At 46.2% G+C, this 23,360-nt stretch overlaps 1 protein-coding gene across 5 annotated transcripts in view; it reads right to left on the reverse strand.

Moving 5' to 3' along the window:
* Sox5 (SRY-box 5) overlaps positions 1–22,125 on the reverse strand; it is a 938,356-nt gene extending 916,231 nt beyond the window's left edge. For 3 of the 5 annotated variants that reach the window (XM_029478843.1, XM_029478845.1, XM_029478844.1), the window contains exon 1: positions 21,962–22,117. The gene's annotated coding sequence lies outside the window, so the exon portion shown is untranslated. Of the gene's footprint in view, positions 1–21,961 lie in introns of all 5 variants that reach the window. The other 2 variants (XM_029478851.1, XM_029478846.1) reach the window with 2 other exon arrangements.
* Positions 22,126–23,360: the final 1,235 nt, after the last annotated feature.

Raw genomic sequence — 23,360 nt, forward strand, 5'->3', positions numbered from 1 at the left:
AAAAAAAAAAAAAAAAAAAAAACCCAACTCCACAAGATCCTACATGAGACAGCCCTTGCTTACCAATCTCCTCCCACACAAACACTGCCTTTCTTTTCGGCAGTCACAGTGACCTGTTAGTTCCTACACAGCCCAAGCTTTTCAGGGCACTGTTTCCGGTGAGCAGACATGCTTGCCACAGCGTAAGCGTGGGGGTCAGAGGGCGACTTCCAGGGCTCTGCTCTCTGATCGTGCAGCTCTACCCACGGAGCCAACTCCGTGGCCGATATTCCAAGCTACAACCTGCTTCAGAGCCGCGTGTCAGGGATTCTCTGCCCTCATGCTCGCTCTCACCTTCCATGTGGTCTTACATAGGTAGCTTGAATTTTCTACTCCTTACGACAGCCCCAGACTCTCTTTCTTTGGAAAAAGTTCTGGAATTTCCTAAGTATGTACACCTACCATGTATCTCCTCCCAACAGGTTGTGTGCACACCACATGTAACACTCAGTGGTACAGAGAGCTTTGAAGGTGCATGCGACCAGCCACAAACCCCCAAAGCCCTTGCTGCCCTCTGTCCTCCCTGGGAGGTGAACCACCACTCGGGACAACCCATGCCGGCCTCCTCCAGCTGCGGTTCTCACCACTGAGCTGTTGGTAACCCCCAAGTCCATTTGGAGCATTGATTGTGACTGATTCCATGCCTGAATTAAACATGGAAATGCGTCACGAACTATCAGATCAGAATGAACGTTTCCTGGGACCAAACTGATTTCTTTGGACAGGATAGAACATGTTTTTAAGAAACTTTAAAAACCTCAATGGCATCATATAACTTCAGAAATTGGGATGATGTTTCTTTAAAACTAGCAATTTGTGAATTTTAAATCTCTTATCAAATGCCTTTAAGCTTTTCTGCCATTTATAATAACTTGGAAACAAAAATGAATGTGTGTGTGTGTGTGTGTGTGTGTGTGTGTGTGTGTGTTAAGGACTATCTCCTCAAGAAGATGGCTACATCCTGGTCCAAGAGAGCCGTACCTGACACTGGGAAGCTTGATATCAATCCACTGACAAACAATGACAGATATCAGTTGAAGAGTCACATGCCCACACTCACAGGCTACACACTTTGCACTTTTATGGTTTCTAAGTGACAAGTGTCTCTACCAGTTCATTATACCAGAAAGGGAAGCGCTCTGTACGTGCCACCGTCAGGAGCTGTGAGAACTTCATTTTTCTCATTGGATTATAAGCTTCCTGATGGAGTACCTAAGCCTCCTTTTCTCACTGTTGTAACTTCATTACCAAATTTATAATGACAGAAATTATATATATATATATATATATATATATGAAAGAATTGACTCCCAGTAAAACTGATTTGAATGAGTAACCAATAGTTGAGATGAATCGTAGGTTGGGCTGGCATGTAGCTCAGTGGGAGAGTTACGATGGTTCAAATACAACATTACTTATGTTAAATTGATTATTATTAATTCCAAATAGTTGCCCATATCCATCTTTTTTGTGAGACTGTATGGGTTCCTAAACCAATAATTGAAAAATCATGTGTGTAATATTTTTTTAAAAATCTTAATTATTATTTATTTAAAATAACATTGTGCAACATAACAAGGTTTCTGCCTTTTAACTTAGGGACTATATTTAATATTACACAGTTAGGTTTCCCTAGGGACCCAGCCATGATTGCCATATCCTTATTAAGACATTAAGTATACGCCGCTTCCCATCTCAGGCACCTCATTCTTCCCTGTAATGAAAAGCAGTAACTGTGCTCTGTTTATTCTCCTCCTTCCAAGAAATCCAAAGCAACCAATATTTTCTGAAGAGGGTCTGTTAAATGTAAAAATGGGAACATAACTGAAATGAATTTTTATTAACAAAATAAAAAAGATGTTAATAAGAAAAACTAAGCTATCTAGAGTCCAGGCACAAGATGACTTTGTGATAATTCTTATAAACCACGCTGAGTTTTACCAGGAAAAAAAAAGAAAAAGAAAAAGAAAAAAACCCCAACAACTTACAAACACTTAAAATTCCAAAAAGACAGGAGGGACTTATTATATTTATGGAAGGTTTTTATCTTTTCAGGTCCTCTATCATGGAGATGGCACAAACAAAGATAGCTTTTAATTACTGCACTTAGCTGATTTACAAATTGATGAATCCGTGAGAGAGAGAGAGAGAGAGAGAGAGAGAGAGAGAGAGAGAGAGAGAGAGAGAGAGAGAGAGAACAAGCAACACAAGAACATTCAAAAGCATTTAGGACACAAGGCAGGATGTGGGTCATACATTAGAGCCAGGAACGCGGAGGGATAATGGTGTCAGTGTGGCCCCAACCTTTCAGTCAATTACGAGGAATTGCTAAAGACAAGGAAACGTTAAGTCATTATGACCCTGGCCGGCACTCATACATATAAACAGATGTGCGCACATGCTCACGCGCCCACGCACACACACACACTCTTCTATGGGTTTTCCAATACATTAAAACATTGCAGCTATATTCCCAAAACTTATCTTATTCCTCTAATCTGCTTCTAAACACAGGCACCCATAAAGCATCGTTTAAATGGTTGCACAGGTTAAACCCAATAGCATCAAACTTGAGTACAATCCTCTAAGATACTGTCTCCCCATTTAGTATAGAATGCGTGCTCCAGAAATCCAGCTCCCTCCTATCCCATCTTCACCGTGGGACCAAAACGAGAAATGCCTCTCATGAAGCACTAGCATAAAATGCACTAACTTCCGGGGCTGGGGAGATGGGCTGTTGGTAAGGTGGACCTGAGCTTGGATCCCCAGAACCCACATAAAAGTCAGGTTTGGTGACAGAGTGCATGCCTATGATCTCAGAACTGGGAGGAGGATGCAGGAGGACCCTGGAGCTGCTGGCCAGACACTCCAGATGAGCTCCAGCTTCAGTGAGATACCCTGTCTCGAGAACAAAGGGGAGTGGGCTGGAGAGATGGCTCGGTGGTTAAGAGCACTGTCTGCTCTTCCAGAAGACCCAGGTTCAATTCCCAGCACCCATGTGACAGCATCACAGATACTTGTAATGCCAGTTGCAGGTGACCCAAGATTCAGTTCTCTCTTCTGACCTCTGTGGGCAGCAGGCACACACATGGTATATAGACATGCAGGCAAAACACCCAAACACATGGCATGTTTAATAATGTGGAGAGCAACTGGGGAAGACACACAAAAGCAATCCCTATGAACAAGTATACCCACAAACAATGAAATTCTATAACTTTTATTTGCATTCTTTGTTTAATATGTATTCTTTTTCCATATACATATACAGTGTGTGTATATACACAGATGTGTACCCTGAGGGAAGTTGAGATAGTATCTAGTGTACTATATGGCTGGCCTTGACTCCTGATCTTCTTCCTTCCTTCCACCTTCCAAGTGCTGCTGGGACTGTAGACATGGGCAAAGAGTTCCAACTGATTAATGACAGTTAAGTAAATGATTTTCTTTCTCTCTCTCTCTCTCTCTCTCTCTCTCTCTCTCTGTATGTGTGTGTGTTTGTGTGTGTGAGAGAGAGACAGAGAGAGAGAGGGAGAGAGAGAGAGAGAGAGAGAGAGAGAGAGAGANAGAGAGAGAGAGAGAGAGAGAGAGAGAGAGAGAGAGAGAGAGAGAGAGAGAGAGAGAGAGAGAGAGAGAGAGAGAAAGCAAAAACACTAGAAGGGCTGAGCATGCAGTTCAGTTGGTAATAGAATGCATAAAACCTTAGACTTAGTCCCTAGCACAGCACAGACTAGGTGTGCTGATACTAGCTAGGTGTGCCTCTTAGTACTCAGACCATAGAGATGAGGTCAGAAGTGTAAGATCATCCTCAGCTACCTATGGATTTCTGAGGCCAGCCTGAGCTATATAACATAACACCCAGTTGAGAGAGGGGAGGAGGAGGGAACGACTAGGGTAGCTCTTAAGAGTCCATGAAGTCAGGTCTGCGCTTCCAGGCCAAAAGCAAATCTGCCTCCCCTTCCGGTTTATAGCGATGCCACCACCGCCACCTTCTGAGAAGAGGCAACCAGCCACCTTACCTCCAACTTCATTGCTTCAAATCAATAAACTCTTTCCAGGTCCAGAAATCAAAAACAGCACCCCACCCCTGCAGATGTCTGCTTTATTACTGGTGCAGTGACACACATCTGCAATCCAGCAATGAGGAGGCTTGTGAGTTTGTGGCTAGCCTGGGCTACATAGTGAAACCCTGGACAAAAAAAAGAACAAGAGCTGGCATGTACCCTAGTGGCAGAGCTGTAACCTGATCTGTGCAAAGTCCTGGGATTCATTCCCAACACAGAGATAGGGGAGGAGAGAGGAAGAGGAGGGGGAGGGGATGGTCAGCAGGAGGGAGGAAAGAAGAGAGGGAGTAAGGGTCTGGGGAGGGAGAGGCAGGTTGTTTGGTTTCCAGTTTTGTTGTTTTTAAATCTAACTTCCAGGGTGACCATTCCATTCAGTTCCCCCATCTGCTCGTCCTGCTTCTCTGACCCCTCTCAGGTAGTAACCCCCAGGAGCTCTCCCCTCAAAATCCAGCTGTGACAAACCTACAGATCACAGACTGTCTCGTGGGGATCCTAATGCATGTCATCAAATATTAGGAAACAACTTTCCCAACGGCCCTGCCCTGGATGTAATCTAACTGAACGACCAATGCGTGCAAGCATGCAGGCATGTGGCAAACAGAAAGCCCCTGGTTCCTACGTGGCACCAAATATCCAAGGATAGCCATCGCTTCACCTGACGGGTGAGCGTGGTGGTCATTCTGTCACTGGATCACTGGTGGACAACAGCAACCATGTTACTCCACAACAGCAGATTCCTCTCCCCCCATTCCCTACAGGAAGTTATTGGATATGGCTTGTGGAGAGATTGCCTTGATCTGCCGCCACCTCATTTCAGCCAGTCGCTTCATGTTGCTAAGGCTCCACCAGCACCAACCTGCCTGTTGTTTCACCAACCCCTGGCTGTGTCTCACCTCTGAGATCCTTGACAGATGCAATTCCGCCTGCATGGAAGAGACTCCTATTTTGCTAGAGCAACATCTGCACCCTTCTTTGGCTGAACTTGGCCCCTTAGCAATGGCATGTTCCAGGGGAATCGGTCATCTCACACACACAGACAGTAAAGGGATACACATGCTGCAGAAAGTCTAAGAAAATAAAATATCTGATTGAAAGCTGATAAACTGGTTGTAGGTTGGCCCCAACGTTGTGAAATTGTACCAGTAACACACCATTCATCTGTCGTGGCCAAGTGGCTATCCAGAAAACTGTGAGCGTGGTTAGAAGCCACAAGTCACTCAAAAAAACCAAAGCAGTTGTAAAGGTAATATCTGATGCTCTTTTGGCAGCAGGTCTGTGTATAATCTAACGTTACTGAAGGATGGAATTAAATCAGGACAACACAAGAAAAGATGTGCTTTGGAGGAGTAGAGGCAAGGGGCAGGGAGAGCGAGAGATGCATCCTTTTAAACAAAGTCTGGAAACACAGGAAGAGCAGACTATTGAGAAGCACAGCACGGAAAGATGAGGTGTGAATGTTGTCTGTCACTAGGACAGGAATGGTTTTATCACAGAGGCCCGAGGTTGACGCCCACATCTTTTTTTTTTCTTTTGAGACAGGGTTTCTCGGTGTAGCCCTGGCTGTCCTGGACCTCACTCTGTAGACCAGGCTGGCCTCAAACTCAGAAATCTGCCTGCCTCTGCCTCCTGAGTGCTGGGATTGTAGGCATGCGCCACCACTGCCCGGCCTACGCCAACATCTTATTTTAACATGAGTTCATACTCATGAATGGGTTCAACGCTCGACTCAATCAATAGTTGACTTAGAATTGCTTCCCCAGGCCCCTATGCGCTCTCAGATCTTTCCATCTGGGTCTTACTCTCAATCACTCTATCTCACTGACAGTTAGCAGGCAGCCTCTATAACTATTCTTATAGACAAACCCCAAGATCTATTGATATTTGTAGCCCTGAGAGAAATGATACATTGATGTAAATACAAATTTGAATTCCAATAGGCAAACTCAGATTTGACTTAAAAAAAAAAAAAACAACTTTTATAACCATTAAGTGATATCTCATGATGAAACTCACCAGAGGGCCAGAGGTGACATTTTCCTACTGCGTGCTCACTGTATCATGAGTTCCTCAGGGCTGATTTGTCAACAGGGGTGAGCACCCCCTGTTCTGCAGATGAGGAATCAGAGACTGGGAGCTCAACTTCTCAGTCAGGAAGTAGAGGAGGGATGAGGAGAATCGATAACACTCACGCCTTACAAGCACTAGGACATGAGTTCAAACCCCAGAGTCTGTGTAAACAAGACTTTCAGATGCACTTGTAACCCTAGGTGCAGGGCAGTGAAAACAAGCAGAACCTGGATCCTTGATGGCCAGACAGCTTGTCTGCGTTGGTGAGGTCTAGCCAGTGAAAGAGACACTTGTCTCAAAAAACAAACAACAAAAAGATAGATAGGTAGGTAGATAAATAGATAGGTAGATAGGTAGATAGATAGATAGATAGATAGATAGATAGATAGATGAGGGATAGATGGTAGATAGATGATAAGTAGATTGATAGAATGATAGATAGATAGATAGATAGATAGATAGATAGATAGATAGATAGATAGATAGATAGAATATAGATAGGTAGATGAATAGATGAATAGATAAATAGATGAATAGGTAAATAGATTAGATAGATACCTGACTCCATATGAATAATGCCAAGGTTGTCCCCTGCTCTATACAGCTCTGAATTAAGACCTGCATGTACAACCCAGAAGAGAAGGAGGGAGGAAGGGAATGAAGAAGAAGGGGAGAGAGCAAGGGTGAGGAAGGAGAAAATGAAGGAGGTAAAGGAAGCAGCAAAGGAGGAGTGCATTATTGAGGTGCAGCATTATTGAGGTGCAGCGTCAGAGCGCCCAACACAAACTCACAGCATCCTGTGGAGATAAGCATGTTCACAATCCGATCACCATATAGTTCAATATGTGTGTCTCCATGTCCTGTCTATTGCTGCGATGAAACCATGGTCAAAAGCAACTGAGGGAGGAAAGAAATTCATTTGCCTTCTATGTTTCCATCCTGGTCTAACAATCAGGAAAGTCAGACCAGGAAGTCAAGGCAGGAGCTGATGCGGAGGCAAGGGAGGATTGCTCCTTACTGCCTTGCTTTCATGGCTTGCTCAGCCTGCACCCAGAACCACCAGCCCAGGGTGACCCTTTCATCAATCATCAATCAAGAAAATGCCCTACAGACTTGCCTATGGGCAAACCTGATGTGGAGGCATTTTCTCAACTGTGTGTGTTTCCCTCTTCCTAGATGCCTCTGACTTGTCTCAAGCCAGGTTTTGAAAAAGACAGACAGACAGACAAAACAGAATATATAACCGATACTAGAAAACTAGTGGTGAGGGTGGGGTGGGAGTGGATCTTCGGCCACTGTATTCTGTGAGGACTTTTGGGGAAAAGTAAAGCTGAATTCAGAAAGCAAAGGATGAGCAGAATTTCAGATTACTGTAGGAGGAGAGGGATGGGTAGATGGATGGATAGATAGATAGATAGATAGATAGATAGATAGATAGATAGATAGATATGACAACACCTGTGGCAAGACCAAAACTGACAGCATGAAGATGCACACTCTGATGCTAACTTTCTCTCAACCATCAGAGTCCTCGGGGACTTAATTGGCTGTGTGAGCCGTTCATCATGGGAACATTAGGGGGACCTCACAGTGTGGTGTTTCATTGGGTTTCTGGAGTGGATGGACTGGTAGAGTCGGCAGGCAGCCTTTCTTCCAGTTGTCTGAGATCTGTGCTGTGCCTCCATCTCTAATGATCTGGATACAGTCTTTCTCTTGTAAAAGTTACTGACGTCTAATCGTCTCTGCCCAACCCCACTCTTGCCTCTTCAATGTGGTGTGTCGGCATTGGCAGGAACACTATGGATTCCTTGAGAGGCTTCTCTGTGTTGCTCATCAGTCTTATTTGGAAGACTTGACTCTCTAACCTGCCTGGGATGCTCCCAGATCTGATGGGAACACCTTTTGGCTTCACCTCTCAGCCTCTCAGCCTCTCCGCCTCTCTCCTCTACTTCCGCCACACTACCTGAAACATTGCAGAGAAATACCCCCTCCTGTCTTTCTTCAGAGCTTTTGAGCAAACATAACATACAAACATACACTGCCTCCGGTCCTTCTCTCTCCTTTCCTTTATGCCACATTGTCTTTCACTTGTGGCTTCTGATGGCAGGGATATTTTTGCTGATTGCTGCTGCCTTCAGATATAAGAGTTACCTACTTTGACTGGGTATATACCCTTCTGAGAAGTGCACAGTGTAACATTCTAAGTGATGCTTATTATCTGGTGACAGTTTTCCTTCTCCATAGACACGAAGTCCGCCTGAACAGATCAATACCGTTCTACATACACCTGATCCTCCAGAAGTAGCCTGGTGACTCAATCATACGAGGTGCTCTGTGAAGATGTGTTGGTTACTGAATGAGGGCAAAGACGGAGAAAAGGCTGTGAGAGCCAAATAATGGAGTCTGGTGGGTTGGAAATCAAGGAGTCCACTGATGTGAGGGTTTGAAACAGATGGAGAAAATAACACTCTGGAGGAAGTCTCCAGGGATTTGGGAGTCCCGGGGAGCTTTGGTACAGTGGCCACAGCTTCTGTACCAGGCTGCGTGTGGCTTAGAAGGCTGAGGTGCTGCGGGCAGTCGGGGAAGTCAGCTGCACAACTGTGTGCATCTCGGAGCAGATCAACAGGAGACTGAAGGGAAATTTTCAAACAAGCCTGATGAGATAGACGAGGAGGAACCAGAGCGCAGAGGCCCTAATAAACCAACCTACGAAGTGCAAGATCCATCCACGTGTAGCGCACCATGCTTTGCGTTTTTGAGAAAGGGGCAACGTGACCCAGATAGCAAGCACATCAGGAAACTTAGCCTGATAGCAGCAAATGGAGCTCACTGCAGAGGAAAATGCTGGGCTTGGGAAGACTGCAGCTCTTCTGGGTGAGAGGCTAGGTCCTGGAGGGAGGGACAAATGCAGGCATCCTTCTGAGGATCTGTGTCACCATGGGTAGAAGCCTGGTCCCCAGAATCAGAGCTCTCTAAGTTCAAGTCCCAGCTGGACCATTATTTCTATACTGTTTTCGGCACACTCAGGCTCCTTGTCTGGGTAATGGGACAATTTCTGCACATGAGGGAGGTCACCAGGGAGTCTCAGGAAAAGAGCTGTTTAGCAAAGAGCCTAGTGACAGCCACTGATCAGCCAGCATCAAGTGAGACAGGCAGGGCAGCCTAACAGTGAACCAGGGAGGGCATGACATTTCCTGAGAAGTCTTCCTGTTGCCAGAAGATAGCCACCTACATTGTGAAGAGTTAACTCCCTCCGACTCCTGCCTCCTGCCTTTTTATAACCCACTTCTGGCTTCTGCTCTGGACTCATGCCAGAGCCACTCTCTGCTGGCTCACTCAGGTCCCTTATTCTTCAAACTGCTGGAGGCTGTTCTAAACTTCTGCCTTCGACACTTGGTTGCAGCCTACTCCTGCGCCCCAGTGCCACCCCCTAAGGCGATGCTAAACACTCTGTACCCATGACAAACACTCAGTACCTAAATTCACCACCTTTCCTCTTCCTGAGAGACATCAGAGAGAGAGGCTGAGAGCAAGTACAGTGTGAGGCTTAACACAGTAAGGGTTAACAGAGAGTGATTCTTTTTTTTTTCTCTCCGAGGATAGGTAATAGCATGAGATTCCGAAATTAAGCGCAGCAGGAGGGAGGGGGTGGGGGGAGCGCTACATGGATTTCATACAGTATCACAGGTCTTGGCAATAAAGCACTTTAAAAAACGCCTTGTGTTGCTAATTCCTCACACAATCTCCTTTTATTTCCAAAGCATCTCGCAGGGCTGGAGCCCCGAGATGCACGTCAATGTTAATATTACACTGCTTGGATTAGAGCCATTTTTGTGCTGAGATTCCTGCTAGGTTTAGAAGATGTGGTACCTTTTTCCTTCTCCTCCCTGTACATTTTTTTCTAGCTGGAATGAATGGCTTCCTCTTCTGGTGGGACTGGTATCACTTCTATGAGCACCACCTTGGTGGGCATCTTTCCTTTAATATCTATGGATCCCATGTCATTGGGAATAACTCCTTTGGATGGGTTTCAGGTTCCCTCTGACCTCACCACCAGGACAGTCCCCACCCCACCCCCCTTCACTCATCCACTGAGTCCTTGGCCAAATAGTTATCAAATAGTTCCACCTACTCTCTGGACCACTGTGAATTTGCATAATAGTACAAGACAACATTCAGTTAGCCACAGAGCAAGGCTTGGTTGCAGAGGGAACCATCCTCCTCTTACTACACATGGAGACCATAATCCATACACAGTGAAAGAATCAATGTACGCCTACCTTCTAGCACAATATGCACTCTTCTCACATGACATCTCTGGCCAGCATATATATGTGTTTTTCTAGCTGGTGGGGAAGCCCTGTCAGTTGCTCAGTAGGTATTGGTTGAATGCCATGATCACATGGCGACCAGAACAAACAAGGCTCCCATCTTTCTGGAGCCACAGCTATTCTGGGGCTAAGAAACACAGTACCTAAGGTTTGATCCTGTCTCTCCCCCAGTGCTTTGTTTACTTGTAAAAACCACATTGGTCTAACTAAAATCCACACATATCTCTTTTCCACACTTAGCTCCTTTGCAGCATCTTTTTGTCCCCAGAAAAACAGGGAACCTTTTAGCCATGGTTCCAGTCACCCATGGCAGCTAAGGTCTGAAATGTCAGAGAACTCCAGGAAACAAACAAGCAATTCAGAACTTTACAAACGAAGAGCATGTTGAAAAGCATGAGGGAATCTTCCAGCTCCTCAGCATCCCTATGCCTGGGAAGAACAACAGTTTCCTCTGCAGGATCTGCTCTGTGAATGCCTCCCCGGCTGCCACCCCCTATCTCCCCCTGCCCCCCCCCCCCCCCAGCTAGTCACTCAGCCAGCTTGGTTAGCAAACGATCACAGCAGCGTCATGGTACTCATGTCCAAATGACCCTTATGATAAAATCACCCAATACTATGGCACAGTGCCTGTGTCCTTCGCCTTGCTTCGTCTCATCACGAGAAGGGTGTGCACACACAGTAAGGAGTCTCCAGAGAGCCCACATCCACACTCAGCATCTTATAACCGTTGTTCCATTTTGTTACTGGTTACTATTGGTACCTACTAGGCCTTATTTAAGGATAAATTTCCTCATAGTTAGGTCCATACAGAGGAAAACAGAGGTGGGCTCAGATCTATCACAGTTTCAGGCATCTGGGGGATCTTAGACTGTGTCTGCCATAGATAAAGGGAGATGGGTCAAAGTCTCTAGTGTTTTACACATATCACACATATCACTCTCCCATTCTTTCATTAGTTCATTTAAACAATGCAGGGAGAGAGCCCTGTGAAAGAACACTTGCATAGCTAGCATGCACAGGCCGAGTTTGACCCCAGCACTACAGAAGAAAACAAGCAAACAAATATCTTTAAATACCTACTAGGTCCCTGAGACTGTACCAAGTGTTTGGAATATAAAGCAGTCCGGCCTCTGGTCTTCAACAGACTATTAAGCACTGTAGATTTGGTTGTTGGGAAATCCCTTCAAAGCTAAATGTGACATGGTCACCACCTTTGCCTGGCTCCGGGTCACTGCCTCTCTTTGTCAGGTTCTCCCACTCTGGCTTCAGCCATACTAATGTTCTATATGTGCAAAATCACTAAATCACTTTTACATTTTAAATTCGGAACTAAGAGACCATAAAGGGGCATGTTTCTAGTCACCCAACAGTCAGCCTTGTGCTATCTCACCAATACCCCTATTCTCTGAGTGCCTTATTTATGTTCCATAATCTACACGTGCAACTTACTACCAACCCAGGCAAATCAAAATGTTACCTACCACAGGATCTCAAACCTTTAAGTACCAAAGAATCAACAGTTACACTTGGTAAAACCAGAGGATTTAAGGTCTGTGTGGGGAGTGGAGCACAAAAGACTCGATTTTTAACACTATGCCCCAGAAAGCGTTCCAGGGGATGACTGAGCAACCAAAAGGTGCTGTCCTTCCTTTTGTGGTCAGCATTTATGTATAAAGAATTGCTAGCTACAGGCATAAAACAACTCTTAGTAAGTAAATCCAATGTGAATCCAGGTGTTCCCTGAGTGTTTGGGGTTGATGTGTGGAATGGGTGATTCATAATGATAACCAGTGTTCTGCTTTCATTTCTGTCACTGTGATAAATACTCTGACAAAAGGTAACATAGAAAGGAAAGGGCCCATTCGTTACATTGTTTCAGGGAAGCCAAGACCGGAGCCCTTGCACCTAGTCACTTCACACCCACAGTCCAAAGCAGAGAAGTAACATCCTTGCTTATCTGCTGTTTGTATACAGCTGGGTTTCTTCCCTCTCCTAGTAGAGCATCCAGCTCGTGGGTGTGGCCCACAGTGGGCTGGGTCTTCCTACACCAATTAAATCAAGGCAATCCAGCAGAGGCGTGTCCACAGCCTAAGCCTCACTCCTTCAGCCTCGCTGCTGCCCACGTGATTCAAGATTGCAGCAAACTGATGGTTAAAACCAATGAGTACAAACAGTCTTTACAAATTACCGCTCACTCCTGGCTTCCCACTGCATTTCCCATCTGATCCTCCACGATGTGGGATAGTCAGGAAGCCATTGCTAGCACTCCCATCTTACAGAGGTCAGACCCTCGAGTCAGCATCTAATAGACCAAAGTCCGGTGATGACACTCCTGCCGATGGCAGCTGTGGGAGGTGGGCAGATCACGTGACCACGCCAATCTGTGGCTCACATGTGGAAAGGGGCAGATATACAACGGATAGGAGTTACACAAGGTTATCTATGTGAAGCATCCCGCATCCACCAGAACATGATAAAAAGCCCCAGAGATGTTAATCCGGCCACTTCACATCATGCAAAGCTGCCTTTGTAAGGTCCAAGACTCTGTTCTCCTGCTCATGAGTAAGCCTTCTGTTCTGTGTCCTTTCTGTTCTAGGCATTATAATGGTGCCAAGGAGGCAAGCCCATAGCCTAGGGAGCATAACTTCTTTTGTTACCTCTGGTTTGGTTTTTTGGTTTGTTTGTTTGTTTTTTGCTTTTCTTTTTTCCTGAGACTGTGTCTTACATATCCCAGGCTAGCTACTAACTTGCTGTGGAGCCAAGGTCATGCTCGAAATTCTGACTTTCTTGCCTCTGTATCACACTATTACTAAGGTGCACCTCCATGCCTGAGTCATGCCATGCTGGGAACAGCACCCACAGCTTCGTGCATGCTGGGCAAGCACCCTATCAATTGAGCCACATCCCCAGCCCACAGGGGAAGGTTTTTTTTTCACCATATAGTTTCAAACTGGGCAGAATGTATCCACCATACCTTTCATTTCCAGGAATATTTACACAATGCTGAAAGGACAGTGGTGCCATGAGAATAAGTACTTTGTAAAGCAAAAGCTAAGAAAAGCCAGCACATGCTAACATGTAAAGGGAGCTGGAATTCAGAATACCTGGGTACCCGATGAGGTCCCTACAAATAAAGAATGGCTTCCTCATGTTTCTTTAGCAATAGAGATGTTTGTTTGGTTTTGGTTTTGTCTTTTGTTTTTCAAGACAAGGTTTCTCTGTGTTGTAGCCCTGGCTGTCCTGGAACTTACTCTGTAGATCAGGCTGGCCTGGAACTCAGAAATCCACCTGTCTCTGCCTCCCAAGTGCTGGGGTTAAAGGCGTGCATTACCACTGCCTGACTAGCAGTAGAGATATTTACATACATAAAATGATCACTTAACTTCCTGGTTGAAGCAGAAAAGATGCCACATCCTGTGGGAGCCAAGGTTGACAATGCTGTCTGTGAATGAGTCAAGAAGAAAGTTCAAGACAGAATTGTAAAAGACATTATGCACTTGTTCAAAAATAGTTCTAGTGCAAGAGCGAATTAATGAGACGGATCCTGCCAGACACTATGAATGGGTGCCAGCACCGGAGAAGAACACCACACATCACAAGAGCTTACAGGCAAACCCCAGGCTGCCCGATACTACACATAAAACAACCCTGGTTCTCTACTGACACAAATGAGACGATGAGAGTCTGCATCAGTTCTAAATCACCCACGTAGAAGTAACAGCAACAACACAGGGCATGTACCCAGGCCCACCCAGAAAATAATTAAATGGGCAGGGAGAAGAGGGTGCTGGGGATGGCTCAGTCTATAAAATGTTTGCTGGACAAGCATAAGGACCTGAATTTGGAGCCCCAATGCCTAAGCCAAAAGCCAGGCACAGCAGCATGCATCTGTGACTCAAGTGTTAAAGACAGGTGGGATCCAGTCTAGCCAATCAGTAACCCCAGGTTCAGTGAGAGATGGCGTCTCAATATATAAGAGGAAGACTAAAGAAGACATCGGCATCAATATCTCCCTCCACTGCATATACCACCTGAACACCCATGAATATGTGTGTGTGTGTGTGTAAACATACATGCATGAGCGAACACACACACACACACACAAGATTCAAATCAGTATCTTAGAAAAGACATCATCTGAGCACTGTTAAATCCTCCTATCCTCTCCAATGGTGACGTCCATCTGCATTTTTAAGCAGAGACCCACAGTAACCCATAATCACTCACTGTTGGGAAAAAAAATGATGTCAAAACTTCACAATAAGCAGTCAATACCCTGGGCACAGATTCCCTAGAGAGGTCCCTGTCTGAGGAATGTGTCAAAAATTAGCTCTCTTTTCCTGCCTCCCAGCCTCTGCAGAATCTGAAGCTATCTCCATGCCATTTTCCCACAGTACAACATAGAACCACCTTAAAAAAATCTGTGGCAGAAAACAATATATTGGAAACCACCTAAAAAAATCACAGGCCAGGTGAGAGAGAGCCTGGTGCCCACAACTTTTCTCTGGTAATCACAAAGGCAACCCTTTGCATTATATCACCAAGGGTTACCTGGATAGTTGAGTCTAAGTGGTGTGGTCTCCACCCTCCATCACTGCCTCCCACCCTGCCTCCACACCCAACAGCGCTCCCCCATGCTCCCCACCCCATCCCCACTCTCAACAGTGCCCTCTCTCCCACCCCCACACAGCAACAACTCAATTCTCAGTCTTATAAATGCCTTTTCTCAGATGTTGTTCTCCCAGTGGGAAAAAGAATGAAGTGAGGCCTGACCACCAACTCCTCCACAGTTTCTTTTAATTTAAAGTTACAACAGGAGGGAAGAAAAGAGACTTCCTATTAAGGGACAAGTCCCTGAAGGGGCTCTTAGCTGACAATCGAAGGGCTGTTCATGGCAGCGATCAAATCTAACGCAACAAAGTGCTGGTGGCTCTGTGTCTCATCCCAGCAGGGGCTGGTGCTGAGGGCCACTTGAGTTCAGCACTTTGTGGCGCTTGTAAGTTGGTTTAGGATCAGTCACGCAGGGGAGCAAAGACTTCAGGAGGTGTTTGAGGCTTGAGATAAAATGCAGCCTGGAGTCCATTGCTGCTCCACTGAACAGAAAGCCTACAGAGGTAAGGAAATGAGAGTTCCCTCTCTGGTACTTTGTTGGGAGTTACCAGAGGATGGTCAAGGTCAGGTGGTCTCTCTGCTCTGGTGTGTGGAGTCAAAGGGTACCGACTGAAACAGGAGGAAGAAATAGACTTTTAAAAGGTAAGCCTGAGGACTCCCTTGCAGGAACACGGCTTTCCAGTTATGCGAAATAGCCCTTGTTTAAATACACCCAGGACCATCTGATACAATGTATCCATCCACACCTGGTTGTTGCATTTTGAGTGTGTTTGAAAGGAGCAATGTATTTTTTGAGCTTTCCTTCTGTGCTATGCACAGCACAGTGTCTTATGGGTGCACAGCCTCATTTAGCCCTGACTAGGAAGTATCCTGCTCATTTTACAAAGGATGAATAAAAAAGTCCAGGAAGCTCAAAGAACTGCCCCTCTTCCCCCATGGTTTCTGGTGGTGGTGGTGTTTTGTTAGCTTGTTGGTGGCTGATCCACCTGACTGGACCTGGAGCTATTAAGGCCAGGGCTGTGTCACATCCATCTAATGGACCCTTTTGCAGCCCTGTGGCTATGTACCACTAAGCACAGAGGCCCGACCTGGACTCCTCCCTGATAGAAGAACACAGTGGGAGCTTCAGGCCCCTCACAGTGCAGTCCTTCCAGACAGTGGACTCCTCTACAGATGTTTCTATTTTCGTAGCCAAACCACCCTTGAGCTACGCTAGTCAGCTGAACTTCTTCCTCATCAGCCTCCCACATCTGTTCTCCTCTGTGCATTCATACCTATCTGCTGTCAGAAAAGTGTGCAGAGAGACCTACGGTTAGAGCCGAGCATTTTTATTTGCCTTTACCTATTTACATAGGATAAAAATGTTAATTAGTTAAGGAACACCTATCTGAATAAAAGATAGAATCAATATCCAGGCCAAATACAATATCTTTAATAAAACCACATTGTAAATGGTCATATAGAGATGCTAACTGGATCAATATTTTAAAGTGTTGATCTCCGCCTTGAGAAAGTGATTTTGTTTTTCAAAACAATCTTACACTCAAGCAAGTAAGTTTAAAGTATAAAATGAAGCCTCGAACATATGTATCATGAGGAACTGGACTGGTTTGGAAGGGAGGGAAGAGCAGGGATGAATTGACAAGACAACCAGCTCAGGGCAGACCGTCTGCTAGAAGTGTCACATTTTTTTCTAGTGCCATCCACAAAACATGCATCTGAGAACATTGCAGGTGCCTGAGTAAATGGTCTAGTGATACGGGGCCTGCTGTGCAAGCATGGGAATGGGAGTTCAGGTCCCCAGCACCCATGTAAAACACCAGGCACAGGCACACATGTCTGTAACTCTAATACGCTGTAGATAGAGACAAGCAAACACCATATCTTAATGAGCAGTCAGGATAGCCCCATCGCTGAGTGTTCAGTTTGGTGAGAGACCCTATCTCCAAAGATAACATGGGAAGGAATCATGGAAGATACCCAACATATCTAGGCTTCGTCTACCCTCCACATACATCTGCATACAGATGCAATGTGCCAGAACACACACGAACACAGGAGAGAAGGAGCATGATAACTTGCTCCTTTGCAGGTTAGAAATCGGCACAGGGCCCTTTAGATTTCTGATCCCCAGATAAGGTTTTGCATGACTCACCCACAGACCTAGATTGAAAAAACTCGACAGTTGAGGGGGCAGCATCTTCTGCTTCCTGGCCCCTTCAAACTTCCCTACCTTTTAAACTTTGCTTACATTCATAGTAAGAGCAAAGTTCCTTGGTTTGTCAGAGAATACCAACTGAATGTCAAGATAGGGTCTACTATGTCCACTGAATTCAGTATTACATAGTGGCACTATTGTCCACTATGGATGACGTCATCAAACCCTGAAGTAGCTAAACAACAGTTGAGCACACAAGGTACACACGTGTCTTTGGGGGTTTTGTTTGTCTGTAAGTTTGGTTGGTTGGCTTTGGTTTAGAACCCTATACATGTTGGGGAATGCATGACTCTATACCGGGAGACATAAATACTACTGGCTCTTCTCAACAAGACATACTACCCCGAGGCTCACTTTTTCCCCCCTCTAGATTTATCACCATGCTGCCTTATTCAAGGTCTTCAGCTGTAAGTGGGACAAACAGTTACCTACAAGGTCTAATTTGGAGGGCACTGGAAACTATCTTTGATTTCTTCCGCTTGCCTTTATCCCTGCAATCTCCACAACAATTTCTCTGAGAAACTGAAAGGTCGTAACAAATGGGGGGAGGGGTGATAATATCATCCAAGCAGAGAATTAAACCATAATGAACTATTTATACCTTTGAATTAATTAGCTTATGAGCCAGAGTTTAAATGGGCCAAATGGGGCAGGAATCTTGGAAGGGCTCATCAAAGCAGCCTGGACTGCGGTCAAGGCCCTTCCTGAGTTTTAGGGTCCTCATTAGGAGAGGTTTTTCAAAGGCACCTACATAAAGCAGCTAAAGAGGTAAGGGCTTTCTGAACACAGCTCAAAGCAGATTCCCGCTAATCGTTTTACATTTGACTTTACTCAACTTTAATGCCAGGAACTGAGTGTGATGATGGCGTTTAAGAAGGAGTCCTACAGAAATGTCCCAATGAGGCCTAGCAGCAAGTCCCTAATATACCAGGTGTCTGCTCTCTACCCTTAAGGTCACAGGACAACATCAAAGTTAATAAAAGTCCAATTTTGTTCCAAAGAATGTTTTAAAACTCCATATACTCTTCTGTCCATGGTAATTCCTCAGGCAAGTTAAATCTTGGTTTATTGGAAACCGTTAAGTAACTTCTGCGCATCCCACATCCCCCTCATCCATGGGCGCAAGCCACTATTTCTGTGACACCACACACGGAAAACGAACCCCCAAGACCCTACTCGAACTTGATAGTCATTAACTGTCCCAGTTCCCCCAAGCTCTCCCAGATGGGAAGCGGAATTACAAGACTGATCATAATTGGATTAAGACCCATAATTCTTTAATTCATTCATCAAATCGAGGCATTCGGAACAGTTTATTTACAGAGTTGTTTAGACAGTTTTGTGTGGTGTTTCTGAAGATAAACCAAAATGCCTCTCTGAAATAAGTTTCAGAGCCCAAATCATTAACATATGAGTCTCAAATGGAGACAATTTACAAACGGGTGTTTTAAAACATTCTTTGGAACAAAATTGGACTTTTATTTTATTAACTATCTACAAATCTAAACTCAGGATATAGTTTATACTTCCTGTGAAACCGATAAGCACTTTCTTTGCCTCTTATATAAATTTACATTACCTAAACCAAAATAAAAGCAAACAAACAAACAACAGCAACAACAAGAGCCCCTGTGTGAGAGCACATTTATTTCAGGCCTAGACAAAGAGTTTCCCTGTTCCTCTCAGAACTCTAAGTATATGCCATCCCCTAACACTAGAGTTGATCAGGTACTGGGTGAAACACACTGGCTCTACCAAATCTCATCAGCCGAATCCAACAGTAGAATTCTGTTAGCTCTTTGAAATCCTGGGTTTCCAGAAATCTCAAACCAGAGTTTTCTCCTGGTTTCCCCTCTTGGGTTTGCTGACTGTACCTTGAAGGCCCCGACTGTTTATCGCTCAGTGGAAGGATGACACTTTTAACAGAGGACACATTCTTGTATGCATAAGCATTGTGTCGTATTCTTAACTGTGTTTTATAAGAAAACATTTCTACAAGAGGTCACATTCCTTTCTTTGGAAAAAGGAAAATTTGACATTTTAAACTTATGCCTTACTTCAACAAGAACCCCTGTCCCCAACCCCACAACAAAAAAGTTGTCATACCTGGCTAAGAAGTTCAATTCACTCCTTTCATGCGATACCTTGCCTGTATGCTTGCTGCATACAGAGTCTTAGAGTCTGTGCAAAGTCTATACATTTTCTCTTTTACGGGACCGTACGTCAGTCTAAACAGGATGTGTGTCTACATGTATAAGCCTAAGGTAGCATGAACTAACTGCTATACTTCAAGAGCCTCCTGGTGATTTACTAACTGAGCTTGGCAGATGTGAGTCCTTTATGTGTGTAACATGCATCCAGCCAGGACTGTTTAAACGCAACAACAAAACTAATTCAGTGCTTCTGTCTTAAGAGCGAAAGCGTTCTCCAAGCGCTAGAAGCTTATACTGTTTTAGAGTAGCTCAAAACTACCCATCCAAACAGGGTACAGAAAGGAAAAAAAATTAAAACGGAGAGCAAACAGAGAATGTGGAGAACATGATAAGCAGACTACTGGAAAGAAAGAGAGGAAGAAAAAAGAAAGTCTCTCCAGGATGCTGCTATATAATTAACACAAATAACTAAATAATTATGCATATCCCTTCCCACCCCCACAATTAAATGTTTTTAAACAACCCTGGTGATGAAAGATCCACCTTTTAGGCAAACAAAGCAATCCCTGGCAGTTTGAGGATTTGAGACTGGATTGCGTCAGTTTTTAAGTGATGCCTGCGATTTTTATCTCCTAGAGTTCTGAGGAGGAAAGAGTTGATGGCATAATTTCCAAGAGATTTTTGCACAGTGCCCAGGAGAACTTTCGATGTAAGCGCTTAATGTTTTAAATCACTCTGGCTGAATTTATCTAGGCTTTGGCCTGGGAGCTATATTTAAATCAGGAAGAAGCCCCCCCTGGAAGCCGGGCTCCCTGTATCTGCTTCTGAGAACAGATTCCTTCCCTATCTGCGCAAACAGCCATCCTCAGACAGCCGGATTCCTTTAAAATGAGACAGATCAAAATTTAGTGGTTCTGTACAGTATGAAATTGTCCTCCTTTTAAATGCTATAAAAGTCAGACTTTGGGGGGAATGAACATTTCCGTATACTTTAAAAAACCATCTGGCCCTTAACCTAATCACTCGTGGCCATCAAGCCCCCCCAAACTCTGCTCTTTTTCTCTTGTCTATAAATCTCCCACCAGTATTTCACTCTGTGTGTGTGTGTGTGTGTGTGCGTGTGTGTGCTCGAGCGTGCTACTAGGAGCCATTATTTATGAACACCAAGAAAACAAATCACTGCTGTCTTTTCTGCTTGCCGATTCCCACACTTATTACCCCAAATCCCACAGATTTCCCTCAGTCTTGCCCTTGACTGTAGAGCCCTGCTGAGCAGAAAAGATTCTCTGGGGAAATCTGTCCCCGTGCCCTTTCTTAAGAAACTCCTCTTGATATCTGGATACTGTGAACATCTCAACTGGGTTAGAATAAATTTCCAAACTTTTGTGAGGCAGGAAAGCCAGTGGCCACCCAGAGTATCCCCAGTGACCAGCCCTGAAAGTATGGCTCTGCAGTAACACACGTTTCCTCATTTTGACCTGCTTCAGCTTATTAGGGAAGACTGGAAATGAATTCACATTCCTCACTCTTAGGCACTGAAACCAAACAGTTTATTAATATATTCACTTTGCAAGATGACTATTAGAATATGAGAACTATGCCCTGTGGATCTGAGGCCAGTCGATAACTCCAAAAACTGCTGTTTTCAAATGCACACATTTCCTAATCCAACTTGCTTTCCACCTTGTGACCTCTGTCCCCTACTTCTTGCTACCTACCATAGCTATGAAGAGCAAGCAGAGAGGGACACAGCACGTGAGTAGTTTATACTTTGCCCAGAGTGAGGGGCGGGGGGGGGGGGGGGGGGGGGGGGGGAGGGGGGGGGAGAGAGAGAGAGAGAGAGAGAGAGAGAGAGAGAGAGAGAGAGAGAGAGAGAAAGTTGCAATCAAATGAACTCTTCCGGTCTCTGAAATGTCTCAAATCCATAAGGATGAGACTTATTTCTGAAATTCCGAGAGGGACTGAAGACCGATAGAAGGAAAAAGAGATTGCAGAAAACGAAACAAAAAGACAGAAGAGCTGGGGTGAAGGTGACGGGTAGGCTGAGAGAGCTCTTTCTATTTCAGACAAGAGCAGGGATTTTGTCCAAGTTCGAGGGTCTGTCGCTGGAAAAGCACAAGGCTAGCCCAGGGCTGATACCCTCCTGCGCCGCTTGCCTCCCCGCAGCTCGCATCTCCGCCACCACTTATAAAACAATACCGGCAACAGGACACGGGCTCCTCCAACAGCAGCACAGATAAAGTTGGCCGGGTCCCGTGGATCGCAGCCCCCTCCCTCCCGGAAGGGGGGTGACAGCGCCCCCCGCAGCCTCCCCCGCAGCCGGGCCCAGCCCCCTCCCGGGACTTGAACAAACTCCCGCGCCCCCTCCCTGGGGCTGCGCGGCTCTCCAGCTGGAGCAGGGAGCCTTGGAGGGTTGCCCGCCACCGGCACCTCCACAGCGGGACGCGCCACAAAGTTAAAACGCTGCGGTTCACGCACCTTACCGGGTCTGGTTAATCGCTCCTCTGACGCGGGATGCGCAGCAGCGGGCGGGGGCCTCCGAGGACCCTGGAGACGGGATGGGGCGGCTCGCCTTTTGCACTCTGTGTGTGTCTGTGTCGGGGTGTGTTTGTGTGGGGTGTGCGCGCGCGTGTGTGTGTGTGCGCGCCTGTCCCTCTCTCTCTTTCTCTCTCTCTCTCTCTCTTCCACCCCCCCACCCCAACCTCTGGCTCCCTCTCTCGCTCTCTCTTGCTCTCTCTCTCTCCCTCTCCCTCTCAAGGACGAAGTAAAATCCCTCAGCTGGTCATGAGGCGGCTTCGGAGACAACACAATGCTGGTGGAAATAAATAACAAAAGGCGAAAAAGACAAGTGGGAACAATGGGGGAGGCGAGGGCAGCGCTCCAGCCGCCGGTGACCGTGGCCGGCGCGCGCCCCGGGGTGCGGCGGAGCGGGGGCGGCGCGGGGCGGGCGCCCGGATCGCTGCAGGTCGTCCCCCCACCCCCCAACCCAGGGTCTACCCTGACCTCCTGCCTGCGGCCGCGCGCCGGCATCCGAAGCCAGGGAGACCCTGTCAAGATCCTCCCGCTCTGCTGCAACCCAACTGGCTTGTAAATAACGCACCGATCGCCCACACCGTGCAGGAATTTTTTTTTTCCCCTTTAATCTGCCCTATGCTTAAAGGAGCGATCAGACGAAATGGCAGGAGTGGAAGGAGGAGGATTAGGAGGGGGGAGCTCGCTTCTATCCCTGCGCGATCGTGTCTGGTCAAGTCCCCTTTGTCAACTTCTTCGCCCTGCTCGCCCCCACCCTGTCCCTCCTGCGCCCACCCCCCATGTGCAAACAGGCTTGCACCGTATGCTTGGGGGACCTTCTAGGTGGTCAGCAGACCCTGGCTGGAGCGTCACTGGAAGGCTCGGGTTTTAAAACCACTACTACCTTTCTAGAGGCAGGCTCTACACCCGGGTCCCCGCTGTCTTTTGGCTTGCGCTCCGCACCCACCTACCCCTTGTGGTAGAGGGGTGGGGGAAAAGTTTAGAAGCTCTCATCTATGCCTCAGGGGTTGCTGAACTGCTTTGATTCTGAGTGTATTCAGCTAAGGGGGAAAAATATCATCCAATGCCCAAGAACCGGGGTTGATATTGAGGGCGAGATGAGGCAAGGCACTGGGTTCCAGAGCTGTGCCACTCCAGAGCGTGAGTTACATCACCACCAGCAGAAACTCGGTGGGTGAACTGCCCCGACAGAAGCTGCCAGCCTGATGGAAGGTGTTCACTGACAGCTCCCACTCTGCTGCTCTCTGGGCTCTGATCTTCTTGCTTTCACTGACTTAAAAGGGCTGCGCGGTGGGGGTCAGGATGACCTGGAGAGGGGGTCCCTAAGAAATCTCAGCCAGGCTTA

This window comes from Mus caroli, chromosome 6 (assembly GCF_900094665.2).
Source record: "Mus caroli chromosome 6, CAROLI_EIJ_v1.1, whole genome shotgun sequence".
Lineage (NCBI taxonomy): Eukaryota > Metazoa > Chordata > Mammalia > Rodentia > Muridae > Mus > Mus caroli.